The sequence below is a fragment of the Macaca mulatta genome, chromosome 5 (assembly GCF_049350105.2).
Source record: "Macaca mulatta isolate MMU2019108-1 chromosome 5, T2T-MMU8v2.0, whole genome shotgun sequence".
NCBI classification, from domain to species: domain Eukaryota; kingdom Metazoa; phylum Chordata; class Mammalia; order Primates; family Cercopithecidae; genus Macaca; species Macaca mulatta.
In genome coordinates this window covers 97,104,168-97,110,434 of record NC_133410.1, presented here as the reverse complement: position 1 = coordinate 97,110,434, position 6,267 = coordinate 97,104,168, and the positions used below count along the sequence as shown (strand labels likewise).

Below are 6,267 nucleotides of genomic sequence, written 5' to 3'. Positions count from 1 at the left end.
ACATATACACAAACATATACACAAAATAAATATACACGCGTATATATATATGTGTGTGAGTGTGTGTGTATATTAGACAAAATACGTTCAGACTGCAATTTGAGCACTAGTTCCCACTGTATAGATAGTGGGATGATTTAAATTTTAAAAACCTTTTTGTCTGTTTTATGTAGGTGATTCTGTGGGTGAGCCCACATAAGGAAAGTTGATGCACTGAATCAAACATACTCCAATGGATAACCCCCCTAATGTCAGCGGCTTAAAAAATAAACTCCAATCACGTTTTTCTGGCTGGTAGTAGGATTAGGAGCTATTCTCCATACGTGCTATAGGCCAGCCAAGCAAGCTGTCCTATTGTCAGGCAGATGGAGTTCTGACATCTTCAACCTGTGGGCTTCCAAGTCACACTGGCCATAAACATGCAATTAGCAGATGAAGGAAAAGAGATAGGATCATGTTTTGGGAGATTTCCATTTTTTTCCCACCAGCTGTAATTGAGTCACTTGGCAACACCTGACTGCAAGGGACGCTGGGAAATATGGTGCCACTGTAACTAGAGGAAGAAGAGGGAACAGTTGGTGGTCACTTAGCAACACTTGGCATATAACAAGCATTCCACAAATGTTAGTTTCCTTCTTTCCTCAATAACTACTCATGGGAGGACTCCCATGGCCTTTTTTCTCAAGAACTATCTTCTTATTCCAAGTAGAGCCCACTAGTCTAGCATCTAAATTGCTCCCTAATCACATAGGAAAACCCCAGGATACATATTGAAAAAGAATCAGTCATATTTTAGACATGGTACAGGAAAGTATAAACATAAGTTGATATCTCTCACCTTACTTAAAACTGAGATTAAAAGAAGCTACTGAAGCTAATTCTGTGCTTCATGACAACCAAAGCAAAGAAGCAAATATGAGCAAGGAGTTTGTAGTAGAACCCCTGAAAACATTAAGATACCATCCCATGTGATATTTAAATTTTTTAGGTATAAGATACGTCAACAGGCCGGGCGCGGTGGCTCAAGCCTGTAATCCCAGCACTTTGGGAGGCCAAGACGGGCGAATCACGAGGTCAGGAGGTCGAGACCATCCTGGCTAACCCGGTGAAACCCTGTCTCTACTAAAAAATAAAAAAAACTAGCCGGGCGAGGTGGCGGGCGCCTGTAGTCTCAGCTACTCGGGAGGCTGAGGCAGGAGAATGGCGTGAACCCAGGAGGCGGAGCTTGCAGTGAGCTAAGATCCGGTCACTGCACTCCAGCCTGGGTGACAGAGGGAGACTCCGTCTCAAAAAAAAAAAGATACATCAACAAACATTTTTCCATGATGTTTAATTTGATGCATTTTAAGCAAAATTTGAAATAGCAAACCCCTTAAAAATTATTTTGGTTAGCAAAGGCATGGAATCAACCCAAATGCCCATCAATAATATACTGGATAAAGAAAATGTGGTACATATACACAATGGAATACTATGCAGCCATAAAAAGGAATAAGATCATGTCTTTTGCAGGGACATGGATGGAACTGGAAGCCATTATCCTCAGCAAACTAACACAGGAACAGAAAACCACACACTACATGTTCTCACTTATAAGAGAGAGCTGAAAAATGAGAACACATGGACACAGGGAGGGGAACTACACACACTGGGGTCTGTTGAAGGGAGAGCATCAGGATAAATAGCTAATGCATGTGGGGCTTAATACTTAGGTGATGATTTGATAGGTGCAGGAAACCACTATGGCACACGTTTACGTACTTAACAGACTTGCACATCCTACACATGTATCCTGGGACTTAAAATTAAATTCAATTAAGTTTGAAAAAATGATTCTGGTGTCTTCACTCTGTTGGCATTGTTAAGCATATGCTTAGCATAACTCTTGGGTAAATCCAGCATTGATTATAGCTCCTGGGGGAACCAACAACAGTGTTAGCAATGACAAAAGTCAAACATTTTGGAAGGGTAGACAAACTTCAATTTAAACTCTTAGAGGAATTTGTCCTGTAGATTTACATAAAGCACAGTAAAAGTAATAATAATTTACATACTTGTTGGTATTTAATCCAAAACGAAGAGATGTTGAATACTTCTTACTGTGGATGTGTAATGACCGGATGAAAAATACTTCCGAAAATTCTCTTCTCTCCTGATGTCATATTCCTAGCTATCTCAATCCAGAAGTCGCATAGAAGTAGTTAAACCTCTGAGTCAATTATTGTCAGGAGAAACTTTTACATATTCATGATGCCAAACTCTACATAGTTAGATTTGTTTAATGTGCCTAACATCAAGATAGATAGTATTAAACTCAAAGATTCAACTAAAATGGTCAATGGAGTTTTATTTTGCATCTAACGAACACTTTATGTCCCAGTTCTCCTGGAAATTAAGCATTCGCCAAGGAGATTCTTTTACGTTAAAGGTTGACATTTGGTTAACTCTTAGACTCAGACATTGAAGATCAGGGTCATCTCTCACATTCTGTGAATTAAAAAAAAAAATTCTGATCATCCAAACAAATCTAAGTTTCCTTCTCATAAAAGCCTTGACTCTAATTGACGAACCCCATAACCAACACTATGAGTAGGCAGAATGCCCTGGCCAGAGAAGTCAGACCCTTGGTATTTCATAGCAAAGCACTGTCTTCTGCATTGTTGGCCCTGGTATCTAAAGCATCTAGTTTTTCTTCAAATAAAAACCATACATTATTTTTAGATGGAAGCAGTGAGGCCAGGCATATCTTTCTGCTGTGTAGATCTACTCAAATGCCCAACTGAGATCATTAATATCAAAGGAACACATTTGAAGCCAGGCTTAGTGGCTCACACTTATAATCCCAACACTTTAGGAGGCTGAGGCAGGAGGATGGCTTGAGCTCAGGAGTCCGAGATTAGCCTGGTCAACATGGTGAGACCTCTGTCTCTGTTACAATTTGTAAAAATTAGCCAAGCACAGTGGCACGTGCCTGTTGTCCCAGCTACTCAGAAAGCTGAGGTGGGAGGATTGCTTGAGCCCATGTGGTTGAGCCTGCAGTGAATTGGGGTATCGTGTTACTCCACTCCAGCCTGTCACAAAAAAATAAAATTTTAAATTTAAATTTTTAGACAATTGAAATGACAATTATTCACTCACTTGTAGGCAGCTCCAGATTTATCCATATTTCTAGTCATACAACCAGAAATCCATTGCCTCCACAGGCTTTTTATACAACTGAAACTTGCTATTATGCCCTCCTCATATTTTAAAATAATATTATTCTCTGACAATTGATACTACTAATTTTAGAGGGAGAAAGAGAAAATATAGTGAAGGGCAAGAAAGAAAGTTAAAATTATTCTTAAACTTACCACCTGGCTAACTGATGTTAAGATTTGGGTGCATGCTCCTCCAATCTTTTAGTTGTAGATGTAGTTAAAATACCCTCTGTACCTTTCTGCTTCCTGTTTTCCTCCCATCACTTACCCTCCCCTAATCATGTAACATTTGGTAGTACCTCTAGGGCTTATCTAGATTATTAAAAATATTTTAAAACCTAAACTTTTATCGCTGCATAATATTCTCCCACAACTATGTATCATAATTTCTTTATTCCTATTGTAGTATGTTTACATTTTAAAAAATATATTATCTTTGACTAAATTTCTGACCATTTCCTTAGCAAAGATTCCTAGAAATGGAATTACTACATCAGAAATCACACACATTTTTAGGTTCCAAAATTGATTATCAAATTACTTTTCAGAAAATTTGAACAGATGTAAATCTTTATAATATAGCACATGCCCGTGCCTGTCACTGAACCCACAGTAGCATTAAGTAGTATCAGAGTTTGTTTTCTGATAAAGGACCTCTCAGTTTAAGGCCCTCCACTTCTTTTGAATTATTATATAACAAGTAACCATTCTTCACGCAGGCCCTAACTTCTGTGTAATAAAAAAAAATCAGACATAAATATTTAGAGAATATATATAAATATGTAGTTTCTCATGAAACTTAATAGCCATTTTTTTGTGGAAATAATTGAATTATATTTATTTTGACATTGCAAAAGTATCAAACAGTACAAATAAGTATATGAACACAGTAATTTTTTCATTTTTTATTTTCAAGATAACATAATTCAAAACATCAGTCAAATGAAATGTAAAAAAACAATACCTTCAAGTATGTATGTAATAAGTCCTTTGTCTGAAACTGAAACTCTGTAGATCCTTTTGGTATTGCTACAAAACCTCAAAGTTTGAAGGAAAACATTCACAGGAAAAGGAGATTCTAACTCAAGATAGTAGCCTGATTACATTGATCTCTGCTGATGGACCCAATGCATTTGTCTTCTGTATTTCTTTGTAACATTTTGAGAGGTGACAATGTGCTAGCAGCCCTCACTCTCGGCGCCTCCTTTGCCTCAGCATCCACTCTGGTGGTGCTAGAGGAGCCCTTCAGCCCACCACTGCACTGTGGGAGCCCCTGTCTGGGCTGGCCAAGGCCAGAGCCGGCTCCCTCTGTTTGCGGGGAGGTGTGGAGGGAGAGGCACGGGCGGGAACCAGGGTTGCGCTTGGCGCTCACAGGCCATCATGAGTTACAGCGGGCACAGGTGCGGGCTCGAGCCCCACATGCGGAGCGACCGGCCGTTGCTGCCGGCCCAGGGCAGTGAGGGACTTAGCAACCTGGCCAGCACCTGCGGAGGTTGCACTGGGTCCCCCAGCACTGCTGGCCCGCATGCACCAGGCTGGAATTCTCACCGGGCCTCAGCCGCCTCCCTGCCAGGCAGGGCTTGGGACCTGCAGCCTGCCATGTCTGAGCCTCCTCCTCGGCTGTGGCCTCCTGCAGGGCCAGAGCCTCCCCCTCCAGGATGGCGTCCGTGCCGCCCGAGCCTTCCTGATGAGCACCGCTCCCTGGCATAAGGTCCCATTGACGGCCCAAGAGCTGAGGAGTGCAGGCACAGCTCCGGACTGGCAGGCAGCTCTGCCTGCAGCCCGAGTGCGGGATCTACTAGGTGAAGCCAGCTGGGCTCCTGAGTCTACTGGGGACTTGGAGAACCTTTATGTCTATCTAAGGGATCGTAAATGCACCAATCAGCACTCTGTGTCTAGCTCCGGGTTTGTAAGTACACCAATCAGTACTCTGTCTAGCTCAAGGTTTGTAAATACACCAATCAGCACTCTGTCAAAATGGGCCAATCAGCAGGATGTGGGTGGGGCCAGATAAGGGAATAAAAGCAGGCTGCCTCAGCGGGCAGCAACCTGCTGTGGTCTCCTTGGCACAGTGGAAGCTTTGCTCTTTCCTTATTTATTATAAATCTTGCTGCTGCTCACTCTTTGGGTCCACGTGGCCTTTGTGAGCTGTAACACTGACCTCAAAGGTCTGCAGCTTCACTCTTGAAGTCAACCAGACCATGAACCCACCAGGAAGAACGAACAACTCCAGACGGGCTGCTTTTAAGAGCTGTAACACTCACCGTGAGGGTCTACAACTTCACTCCTGAAGTGGAGACCACGAACCCACCAGAAGGAAGAAACTGCGGACACATCTGAACATCTGAGGGAAAAAACTCTGGACATACCATCTTTAAGAGCTGTAACACTCACCACGAGGGTCTGTGGCTTCATTCTTGAAGTCAACGAGACCAAGAACCCACCAATTCTGGACATAATTTCACGAAAATGTAAGCAGTTTTTAAAAAAAGGATGCTGTATAAAGGTGTCATGAGACCCTCTTGTGGTTTGTAAGCATGATGATTGTGTTTTACACTCATTTGTAAAATGTGCCTTCCTCAAACCTTATTACCATGTTGGCACATTACCTGTCTGATGTGAGGGAAAAAGGGACATTGGTGGATCAAAAATTCTAAAGAATTCCTAGAGGACTGAAATCAGATAGGATTTATTTGAATAGAAAACAAAACCAAAAAAAAAAGTAAACAAGCATTAGCAGCATTCATTTTGGGAAATCCTGAAGAAGCTGAGTTCAAAATCAAGACGTGAAGAGCAGGTGTGGGCAGTGGGACGATTAGTGGAAATAGATTTAAAACGTGCGGAGGCTGACATGGTGGCTGACGCCTGTAATCCCAGCACTTTGGGAGGCCAAGGTGGGTAGATCACAAGGGCAAGAGATCGAGACCATCTTGGCCTACATGGTGAAACCCCATCTCTACTAAAAATACAAAAACTAGCTGGGTGTGGTGGTGCACACCTGTAGTCCCAGTTACTCAGGAGGCTGAGGCAGGAGAATTGCTTGAACCGGGGAAGCGGAGGTTGCAGT

At 42.2% G+C, this 6,267-nt stretch overlaps 1 non-coding gene across 1 annotated transcript; it reads left to right on the top strand.

Annotated features, from left to right (window-relative positions):
* Positions 1-5,716: 5,716 nt before the first annotated feature.
* Positions 5,717-5,819, top strand: LOC114678604 (small nucleolar RNA U13). Its single transcript, XR_003730037.2, has one exon. It is a non-coding gene; the product is annotated as a small nucleolar RNA U13 (small nucleolar RNA).
* The last annotated feature ends 448 nt before the right edge of the window (positions 5,820-6,267 follow it).